At 34.7% G+C, this 12388-nt stretch overlaps 1 protein-coding gene across 12 annotated transcripts in view; it reads left to right on the top strand.

Annotated features, from left to right (window-relative positions):
• NEO1 (neogenin 1) overlaps positions 1-12388 on the top strand; it is a 248171-nt gene that overhangs the window by 104165 nt on the left and 131618 nt on the right. The gene's annotated exons all lie outside the window — the stretch shown is intronic.

Below are 12388 nucleotides of genomic sequence, written 5' to 3' on the forward strand. Positions count from 1 at the left end.
GAGATTTAAAATACAGTACACAAACGTATAAGTCAGGAGTAAGGATACGGAGTTAGTCTTCTAAGGTTCTTAAAATTTCCAGGAAGTGGCGAAAGTACTACTTTATATTAGAGATTAATAAGGCAAGGATGTGTACTGTAATCTCTGTGGGAAGCCTTGAAAGAATAATAGAAGAATCTATAACTAACAAGATAATAGAAGAAGAAAATAAAAATAAAATTAAAAATTCTCCAAAAGAAGGTATGAAAGGAAAGGGAAAGGAACATAGAATAAGATGGACTAATAGAAAGCAAATAGTGGGATGGCAGGTTTAAGTACAAATATATCAGTAATTGTAAATGGACTAACTACTCTAATTAAAAGTCAGATTGGAAAGAAATTAAAACCTAACTATGTATTACTTGTGTGAGAGACACACTAAATACAAGGATACAGAAAATTGAAAATTACAAGGATGGAAAAAGGTAAACCATGCCTAAACTAACTGGAAAAAAGCTGTTGTAGATACCAAGCAAAAAAGCAAGATGCATTATTACAGATAAAGTGGGGCATTTCATATTATTAAGAGTTAATATACCAGGAAAATAAAACCATTCTAAGTATGTATTACCTCATAACATAATCTCAAAATGTGAAAGGCAGAAACTGATAGAACTACAAGGAGAAGTAAACGAGACAAACCCACAGTCCTAATGATAAATTTTAACACACTTCAGTAGCTGATAGGATATGTAGCACAAGGCAAATAAGTACAAACAAAATAAAAACCACAAACAGTTATAATACAGAACTGAACAATACAATTAATGAACTTGACCTTATTGACATTTATAAAATATTGCACCAAACAAATAAACTGTGTTTTGTAAGTGCCTGTGAACCGTTACTATTGGGTGGGCCAAAAGGTTCCTTCAGTTTTTTCCATAAGATGACTCTAGTAGCACTTAGATGTCTTCAACTTCATTTGAAACAATTTTGTTAGATTGTATGTGACAGCTGTCACATCAGCGTGCATTTAAAGCAAGACTTATCAAAATTGGTGAATTGTTGTAGAGCCATTTTAATATTAAAGCAAAATTTTTGGCATATTATGCTTTATTATTTCAAGAAAGGTAAAAACACAACTGAAACACAAAAGAAGATTGTGCAGTGCATGGAGAAGGTTTTGTGATGGATCAAACGTGTCAAAAGTGGTTTGCCAAGTTTCATGCTGGAGATTTCTCGCTGGACAATGCTCCACGGTCGGGTAGACCAGTTGAAGTTGATAACGATCAAATCGAAACAATAACTGAGAACAATCAACGTTATACCGCACGGGAGATAGCCAACATACTCAAAACATCCAAATCAAGTGTTGAAAATCATTTGCGCCAGTTTGGTTATGTGAATCGCTTTGATGATAGGGTTCCACATAAGTTAAGTGAAAAAATCCTTCTTGACCGTATTTCCCCATGGGATTCTCTACTTAAATATAATGAAAATGTTCCGTTTTTAAAACAAATTGTGACGGGTGATGAAAGTGGATACTGTACAACAGTGTGGAATGGAAGATAGCGTGAGGCAAGCGAAATGAACCACCACCAACCACACCGAAGGCCGGTCTTCATCCAAAGAAGGTGATGTTGTGTATATGGTGGGATTGGAAGGGAGTCCTCTTATTATGAGCTCCTTCTGGAAAACCAAATGATAATTCCAACAAGTATTGCTCCCAGTTAGACCAACGGAAAGCGGCACTCGCTGAAAAGCATCCGGAATTAGTCAACAGAAAACACATAATCTTCCATCAGGATAATGCAGCAAGACTGCATGTTTCTTTGATGACCAGGCAGAAACTGTTACGGCTTGGCTGGGAAGTTCTGATTCATCTGTCGTATTCACCAGACATTGCACCTTTGGATTTCCATTTATTTTGGTCTTTACAATATTCTCTGTTTTTTTTTAAACATCTTCATTGGAGTATAATTGCTTTACAATGGTGTGTTAGTTTCTACTTTATTACAAAGTGAATCGATGGAAAAAATTTCAGTTCCCTGGAAGACTGTAAAAGGTACCTGGAACAGTTCTTTGCTCAAAAAGATAAAAAGTTTTGGGAAGATGGAATTATGAAGTTGCCTGAAAAATGGCAGAAAGTAGTGGAACAAAAGGGTGAATACATTGTTCAATAAAGTTCTTGGTGAAAATGAAAAATGTATCTTTTAGTTTTACTTAAAAAACCGAAGGCACTTTTTGGCCCACCCAATAAAATATACCATATACTGACTACAGGACAAATCTTAAATTTGAGAGAATAGAAATTCTATAGATTTGACCACTGTGGAATTAAGGTTGGAACTAATTACAGAAAAGTGACTTAAAAAAAAAAGATAAGTTGAAGATCTCCTAGTGTTTGAAACTTAAGTGAATCACTTTGAAATAATCTATGGGTCAGAAATGAAATGATGAAAATTTAAAAATAGGTCATATCTCTGTTAGCTTAACCTTTCAAAACTTAGGGAATGCTTAGAGGAAATTTATAGCCTTAAGTACATACATTAGAAGGGAAGAAATGCTGAAAATTTAGCGATTTAAATATATATCTCAATGAATGGATAAAGAAATTGTGGTATACACACACACAGTGGAATACTACTCAGCCATAAAAAGGAATGAAATAATGCCATTTATAGCAACATGGATGGAGCTAGAGATTATCATACTAGTTGGAGTGTGATACAAATGAAATTATTTACGAAATAGAAACTCACAAACGTAAGAAAACAAACTTATGGTTACCAAAAGGGAAGGGTGGGGGGAGGGAAAAATTGGAGTTTGGGATTAGCAGATACAGACTTCTCTATATAAAATAGATAATTGGTACTGTACTGTATAGCACAGGGAACTATATTCAATATCTCGTAATAACCTATAATGGAAAAGAATCTGAAAAAGAATATATATATATTATATATATATATGACTGAATCACTTTGTTGTACACCAGAAACTAACACAATATTGTAAATCAACTATACTTCAATAAAATAAATAAATATCTATCTCAAAAAAGCTTAAAAAAGAATAGCAAATTTAACCCAAAGAAAACAAGTAATCATAAGAGCAAAAATTAATGAAATAGAAAACAAACATTCAAAATAAAGAGTTTCAGCAAAGCCAGAAGTTGATTCTTGTAAAGAATAACAAGACAAGACTTACATATAACTTGACAAAGGTCTTTATTTAGACCAGGAGTCAGCAAAATACAGCTCGTGGACCAAGTCTGCCAACCCCTTCATTTTATTCAGCCTGTGAACTAAAAACAGTTTATATAGTTTTAAATGGTTGAACAATATCAGAAGAATAATATTTAGTGATATATAAAATTTTATGAAATTCAGATTTTATTGTCCATAAATAAAGCTTTATTGGCACACAGTCACACTCATTTATGTATTGACTGTGGCTGCTTTCATGCTACAGCAAAGGAGTTGAGTAGTTGTGGTGGAGACCACATGGCCCACAAAGCCTAAAATATGTAGTATCTGGCCCTTTTCAGAAAAAGTTTCAACCTCTGATATAGACTCTATAAAGAACTATAGATCAGTAAGTAAACAAAGACAGATAATCCAGTAGAAAATGGGCAAGTCTTGAACAGCTACCTCACAGGTCTCCAGGTGACTATTAAAAATTTGAAAAAGAGGTTCTTATCATTAGTTCTTAGAGAAATATAAAGCCACAATGAGGTACCACTGTACTCCACCAGAGTGGTTAAAACTCAAGAGACTAACAATACCAGGTGTTGGCTAAGATGAGGAACAATAATGGGGACTCTAATATACTGCTGTTAGGACTATACATTGATTTAATCACTGTTTGGCAGACTCTACTAAAACTGCATACAAACGTTATCTTTTACAATGGTTGTATTCCTAGGAGTATACACATCAGAAGTATATAACTATATGCATCAAAAAACATGCATGATAATGTTCTCACCAGCTTTATTCACAGTAATTCAAAACCAGAAACAATCAGCCATAGAATAGATAGTGTTCTAATCATACAGTGGCATATTATCAACAATGAAAATTGACAGACCACCGCTCAACAACATGGATAATACCACTGAATCAAAAAAGCCAGGCATGAAATAATACATACTGTATGATTCCATTTTTATAAAGTTTAAAAATAGGCAAAACTAACCTATGGTTTTATTTTTTTTTAATCTTATTTATTTTTTATACATCAGATTCTTATTAGTTATCAATTTTATACATATTAGTGTATATATGTCAATCCCAGTCTCCCAATTCATCACGATAGTGATCACTTTTGGACACGGGCAGGGTAGTGACTATTGCACAATGGGGTTTCTGGTGTGTTAATGTTCTATTTCATAATCTAGGTGGTATTTACAGTAATTCAAGCTGTAATGTTAATGTGTGTCACATGAGGCCTTCTCTTTTAGTTTATAGATAGGAAGTCACTATGTACAAAAAATTTTTGGAAAATTTTATTTTGAATCTTGTCCCATAACTGGAAGTATTTATTTCTTTTTCTGATGGGGAAAGCAGTTTATGAGAAATGGTTGGAGGTTATATATGTGTATTTATTTATATAGTTATATTTATAGTCATAGCTGTCTGATTTCTGTTATTTTTTAAAAAGTTACAGCTACAGGAAATGCCTTAGTGAGTGTTAATGCAGAAAGGGTTATAAGTTCAGTCTTCATCTGTTAAATATTTCAAATTTATTGTTTTATCGTTAACTCCTGGGATTTCTACACATGCTGTGACGTGAATTAGCTCATCGTGTATTTCCTGTCATCTCAGATTGTCGATAACACATAAAATGGGTCATGAGTTTTTTTTTTTAAACAGGGATTTTTCCTTTTCTCTTAAAACATTCATAATTGCCTATGATACACATCCTCCCTCCCCCCCAAAAGAATAAATTTTTCCATTTGTATTTTTGTGAGACAAATTGATAAATTCTAAATTGACTTTGTCAATACTCATAACAATTCTATCACTGAAATTTTAAATTACACCATCTTTCTCTGAAGTCATACCCTAACGTCACCCTATTGGGTTGGCCAAAAGTTCCTTCGGTTTTTAATTAAAAATAAAAGATACAGTTTTCATTTTCACCAAGAACTTTATTGAACAGCATATTCATGCTTTTGTTCCACTGCCTTCTGCCATTTTTCAGGCAACTTCATAATTCCATCTTCCCAAAACTTTTTATCTTTTTGAGCAAAGAACTGTTCCGGGTGCCTTTTACAGTCTTGCAGGGAATTGAAATTCTTTCCATTAAGAGAATATTGTAAAGACCAAAATAAATGGAAATCCGAAGGTGCAATATCTGGTGAATATGACGGATGAATCAGAACTTCCCAGCCAAGCTGTAACAGTTTCTGCCTGGTCATCAAAGAAACATGCAGTCTTGCTGCGTTATCTTGATGGAAGATTATGCATTTTCTGTTGACTAATTCCGGATGCTTTTCAGCGAGTGCCGCTTTCAGTTGGTCTAATTGGGAGCAGTACTTGTTGGAATTAATCATTTGGTTTTCCAGAAGGAGCTCATAATAGAGGAATCCTTTCCAATCCCACCATATACACAACATCACCTTCTTTGGATGAAGACCGGCCTTCGGTGTGGTTGGTGGTGGTTCATTTCGCTTGCCTCACGCTATCTTCCATTCCACACTGTTGTACAGTGTCCACTTTTCATCGCCCGTCACAATTTGTTTTTAAAACGGAACATTTTCATTATATTTAAGTAGAGAATCGCATGCGGAAATACAGTCAAGAAGGTTTTTTTCGCTTAACTTATGTGGAACCCAATCATCAAAGCGATTCACATAACCAAGCTGGCGCAAATGGTTTTCAAAGCTTGATTTGGATATTTTGAGTATGTTAGCTATCTCCCGTGTGGTATAACGTTGATTGTTCTCAGTTATTGTTTCGATTTGATCGCTATCAACTTCAACTGGTCTACCCGACCATGGAGCATCGTCCAGCGAGAAATCTCCAGCATGAAACTTAGCAAACTACTTTTGACACATTTGATCAGTCACAGCACCTTCTCCATCCACTGCACAAATCTTTTTTTGTGTTTCAGTTGCGTTTTTACCTTTCTTGAAATAATAAAGTGTAATATGCCAAAAATGTTGCTTTTTTTCCTTCTGTCTTCAATATTAAGATGGCTCTACAAAAATTCACCAATTTTGATAAGTTTTTTTTTTTAATGCATGCTGATATGACAGCTGTCACAATACAATCTAGCAAAATTGTTTTGAATGAAGTTAAAGATCACTAAGTGCTACTAGAGACATTTTACGGAAAAAAACCGAATGAACCTTTTGGCCAACCCAGTACTGCTCCTACCCTTCTATTCTGCTCACTCTCATCTCTGTCCACATTAAGACATTGGTCTCCCCTTTTCTCCCAGTCTTCTTCGTGATCTAACTTTCCTTTACTTCATGATTAATTACAGTGTTCTGCTCTCATTTATTAGAACTCTCAGTTCTCTTGGCTTAGGATAACCGCAAACTCGTTATGGCATTATACAGAACACACCCAGACCCTTCATGTGTTAACTACTTCTCTGTGGTACCTCTCAGTTAACAGCAGTCTCTGGACCCAGCATGCCTGGGTTCCAGTCTTACATCTGTCACTTAGCTATGTGAACTTGGCCAAGTTATTTAACTTACGTGTTTCTTCATTTCTTTTATCATTTAAATGAGTTATTATAAGGGTTAATTAAATAAACTTCTGGCACTCTTCCACCTGAACCTTGCATGGAAATGGATTCATCTTTATCAGACAGCATTTAGGATCTGAACATACTATGCAATTTGATGGCTCTGTTCCCTGTATCCTTTCACCCACAGCTAAAATTTCTAGATAGTTCTTAAAGAATAGTTCACCTCACTGCTCTTTGAAGCTTTTCATAACCATTCTCTTACCCTCAGGTAATTATTATGTCTCTTAAAATAGCTGTCTTTTTACCAGTAGTTTTTCTCACTGATTTGTTTATGTGCCTTTCCCCACTACTGCTAGACTGAGGTCCTTATCAACAGGGACTGGTCTTAATAATTTTCTATCATTGTAGATTATCAGCAAATAATTATTGAATATATGAATGAAACTTTGTGTTGAAACCGTGAAATATGACAACTAGAACGATTTTATGTTTGTGGTTACTTTATTATTCATGTTTTCCTTTGTACCTTGCTTTTCATAGACTTTTAGTATTTTAAAAGCAACTGAGATTTTATTTATTTACTTATTTACTTACTTTTTTAAATTGAAGTACAGTTGATTTACAAGTTGTCTTAGTTTCTGGTGTACAGCAAAGTGATTCAGTTATACATATATATACTTTTCATATTCTTATCCATTGTAGTTTATTACAGGATATTGAATATAGTTCCCTATGGTATACAGTAGGACCTTGTTGTTTATCTATTTTATATATAGTAGTTTGTATCTGCTAATCCCAAACTTCTAATTTATCCCTACCCCCACCTTTCCCCTTTGGTAACCATAAGTTTGTTTTCTATGTCTGTGAGTCTGTTTCTGTTTTGTAAATAAGTTCATTTGTATCATATTTTAGGTTCCACATATAAGCGATATCATATGATATTTGTCTTTCTCTTTCTGACTCACTTCACTTAGTATGGTAATCTCTAGGTCCAGCCATGTTGCTGCAAATGGCATTATTTCATTCTTTTTTTATGGCTGAGTAGTATTCCATTGTGTGTGTGTGTGTGTGTGTGTGTGTGTGTGTGTGTGTGTGTGTACACCACATCATCTTTTTTAAAAATTTATTTTATTGAAGTATAGTTGATTTACAATGTTGTGTTAATTTCTGGTGTACAGCAAAGTGATTCAGTTATACATAGATATATTCTTTTTCATATTCTTTTCCATTATGGTTTATTACAGGATATTAAATATAGTTCCCTGTGGTAAAAAGTAGGACCTTGGTGTTTATCCATTCTATGTATAATAGTTTGCATGCTAATCCCAGACTCCTAATTTATCCCTCTCCCCCCTTTCCCCTTTGGTTAACCATAAGTTTGTTTTCTATGTCTTTGAGTCTGTTTCTGTTTTGTAAATAAGTTTATTTGCATCATTTTTTAAGATTCCACATATAAGTGATATCATATGATATTTGTCTTTCTCTGTCTGACTTACTTGAGTAGTATTCCATTGTATGTATATACCACATCTTCTTTATCCATTCATCTCTAGATGGACATTTAGGTTGCTTCTATGTCTTGGCTATTGTAAATAGTGCCTCTATGAACATTGGAATGCATGTATCTCTTTGAATTATAGTTTTCTCCAGATATATGCCCAGGAGTGAGATGGCTGGATCATGTGGTAGGTCTATTTTTAATTTTTTGAGGAACCTCCATACTGTTTTCCATAGTAGCTGCACTAATTTACATTCCCACCAACAGTGTAAGAGGGTTCCCTTTTCTCTACTCCCTCTCCAGCATTCATTATTGGTAGATTTTTTGACGATGGCCATACGGACTGGTAGTTTTGATTTGCATTTCTCTAATGATTAGTGAAATTGAGCATCTTTTCATGTGCCTGTTGGCCATCTGTATGTCTTCTTTGGAGAAATGTTTATTTAGGTCTTCTGCCCATTTTTTGATTGGGCTGTTTGTTTTTTTGATATTGAGCTGTTTGTATATTTTGGAAATTAATTCTTTTCGGTCACATCATTTGCAAATACTTTCTCCCATTCCGTGGGTTGTCTTTCTGTTTTGTTTATGGTTTCATTTGCTGTACAAAAGCTTTAACGTTTGATTAGGTCCCATTAGTTTATTTTTGCTTTTATTTCTGTTGCCTTGGGAGACTGACTTAAGAAAACATTGCTATGATTTATGTCAGAGAATGTTTTGCCTGTGTTCTCTTCTAGGAGTTTTATTGTGTCATGTCTTATATTTAAGTCTTTAAACCATTTTGAGTTTATTTTTGTGTATGGTGTGAGGGAGTGAAAAGCAACTGCGGTTTTTTTTTAAAATCACTAAAAGATTATTCTGGAGGAAGATGAACCATTACCCTCATTTATATTATTGAGGTCATAATTGTCACCTTCATATACACATATGTTCACAAACAGTACTTTATCATCTTTATTAATTCCCATTCTTGACCTTTTGAGGTCTTCCACAGTCACCATAAAACTTAAAAAAAAATACTGAAGTCATTAAAGATAAGCTTTCTTCCAAATGGCTGCTTTAAAACCCTTAAAATCCATATTTGCCTTCTTGGTGTGCATTGAATCCCTTCATCTTTACTTACAACCCATGAAATGCTCCACTACTTTGGCTTGATAACACTGTATTTATCTTGTTTCTCCTCTTATTTCCCTGTCCATTTCTTTTGTTTTCATGAGCATCTTTTCTTCAACTTTCTCATTAAAATATTAGTGTTCCACAAAGTTCTGTCTTCAACTTATTATTCTTCACGCTCACGGTTTCAGATATAACTTACATAACAGTAACTGCCAGATTCCTAGACCAGACCCTCTGCTGAGCTTCAGACATTTCTAATTGGATGCCCCTAGGTACCTCAAACTTCACCTGTCCAAAACTGAACGTAACATTTTTCCCTAAATATCTTTCTCCTCTGATTTTTCTGTATCTCAGTGGTATCACTACCCACCTATTCACTTTTGCTAGAAATCTGGGAATAATTCTTGATCATTCCAATCTTCTAAATTTCTTCCCACATCCAATTCTTTAGTCTTTCTTTCTCCTTGCTTTTACTCCCCTAGTTCAAGTGTAGTTAGTCTTTTTCTGAGACAGTGGCAGTAGTATCCTAACTGGTCTCTCTTGTTCTAACCTGGTCCCTTATGAAATCCATTCTTCAGAGTGGCTAAAGTGATCAAAATCCTTTAATTAAAAACTTGGAAAAATAATTGCAGCAGATATAAGTGGCACTTATAAATTAATAAGAATGAAAGAAAGCCTCAGTTGAAGAAAAGGGAAAGATAAAATAGTCTGTTTATGAAACTGAACAGTTGACCTGAAAAGAGTTCAGCCTTGCTAATAGTGGAATAAATGCAGGTTAATGTAGCCCCCTTTTTTGGCCTATATGGAGAGTTTTAAAATAATAACCTACCCAGCAAAATTACAGTAAAATGGGGATTCTCCTACATTGCTGGTAGTAGTAGTGCAAATTTAATCTTTTTGGAGAGCAATTTAATGATATAATTAAAAAGGCTTAAAATTTGCACCTACTTTGACCAGCAGTTCTGCTTCTAATAATTCGCTTTAATGAAATAATCCTGGATGTGTGTAAAGATATATGCATAGAAATTGCAGTGATATGTATGTATTGGAATGATAGATATTTAATGGAGAAAAATTGTAAACCTTTTAAATGGCCAACAATAGCTGATTGGTTAAATAAATAATGGTCTCTTCATATATCAGAATACTATGCATCCAGCAAAAATCGTATTTTAGAAGACTATTAAATGACAAGATAAAATGCTTTGAATATATTAAATGAGGAAAAGTAAGGTGCCAAAGTACCATGTGAGAGATATGATTTGTGTCATAAAGTTATGGTGTAAATTGGGTCATATTCTTTGACTTTCTTCTTAAAATTACCTCAAACCAAATAGCACAAAGCCTTAAATATCTTTCTCGTGAGGTCTCCTCCCTGTAATTTTCAGAATACTGGATACTTACTTGTCTTGAAGGGGTCATTTTTCTTCCAAATGCCAAGCAGAGCGAGAACGAGAGTCTGAGTCTGAGCAATATTGCCACTGCTTCTCAAAGTATTTTAATTTCAAGGGCAACAGCTAGCTGCTGAGAAACCCCATACAGTTGTTTTGTTGTACCGTCCCTTCTGCCTAGAATCTTTCTCTTCCCACCCTCTTGCCTGGCTTTCTTCAGAAATTTCTGAAACTCTGGCCCTGCTCACTCCCATCTCTTGTGCCCATCCTCTTCCCACCTCCTTCCATTAGGTACTTTTTAGTTTTGTACATATACCTTATACATACCTTACTTGCTTTACCTGTCACATTTAAATTTCTTTTCACTTTGTGTATCTTTCTCTCCTACCATTCTGAGTTCCTTGAAGACAGGACTAGGTCTTGTCAACTTTTAGATCCTTAGTACCTAATGTAGTGCATGACACTGCGTATTTGACAACTAGTGGATGAGATGTTGGGACATTTTTATAGTTTGCTGTCTTTATCCAGACTATTTCACAATTTCACTTTATAAACTTTATATTTTTGAAGTCCTTGCTGTAAATTAAGAATGATTTACAATTGTTTTATAATCCTGTGTTGGGACCTGAATCATTTTGGATTGGTTTTGCAATTCTTAGATTTTTATCGCATCAGTGGTCATGTTAGCTTTCAGATAAATCCCATATTTTACAAGCTTGAAGTAATTTTCTAATAGTTATGTAAATTTATTCTGAACTACAGTAGCCTCATTTCCATGGTAACTAACCACCTTCAGGAGAGAACCTGCAGGTATTCTAGAAAAGACAAGGAATATCCACATGAAATAAAATGAAATGTGATATAAGGTTAGAACCTAGATTTATGTGGAATACAGGTGCACGGTTTTTGACCATGAAAATGTTACAGAATAGAAGAGCCATTGAGATGCCTGAAGATTCTACCTGCTTGTTGTTTGTGCATTAGTCAAAATACAGCATGAGAAGAACTCAACTCTCTATTGTGATTTTATGTTAACAAGTGACCCTAATCAGGGGGAAGCTTTGTGGGGCAAATAAGCAGGAATTGTGGTATAGAAATGGATCCCTGGTTTCTATAAAACCACTGAGAGATCAGCACTGAACCTCATAGAAGGAATAGGGTATGATGAAAAGAGAGATCTTTTTGGTGGCATGTCGCTGTTTTCCAGTCTCTGGCCATGTGATCTTGTATAGTTTACTTCAGCTTCATTTTTCTTATTTGTAAAATGAAGATGAGAACACCTTCTTTGTAGTGATGGTGTAAAGAAGATGCCTAATATAGCACCTGATGCATTGTAGGCATTTAGTAAATGTGCCTCAGCTAATGTCCCCAGGGTTCAAAGAATCTTTCCTTTCTATCTAAGCCCTCTTCACTTGATCCTACTTTCTTTGGTTCTTTTTTGCCTGTTTACCTAGATTCTGCTTCTTCCTTGGATCATTCAGATTGACATCTCAGAAGACTTTCTGTTTTGGTTTTGTCGCATGCCACTAACCATCACTTGACCTTTGCACCATATTTTGCAGTCCGTGAGCCAGGCCGGTCACACTTCACTCTTCTGCCCAGTCTAGTGCATGCTGGACTTTTGCTTGTCTAGATGAGCAGATTGGACAAAATATTAATAAGCATTCTTCAGTCTTTATTTAAAGAACATAAGAATTGT

This window comes from Balaenoptera borealis, assembly GCF_965194805.1.
Source record: "Balaenoptera borealis genome assembly, chromosome: 3".
In the NCBI taxonomy this organism is placed as follows: Eukaryota; Metazoa; Chordata; class Mammalia; order Artiodactyla; family Balaenopteridae; genus Balaenoptera; species Balaenoptera borealis.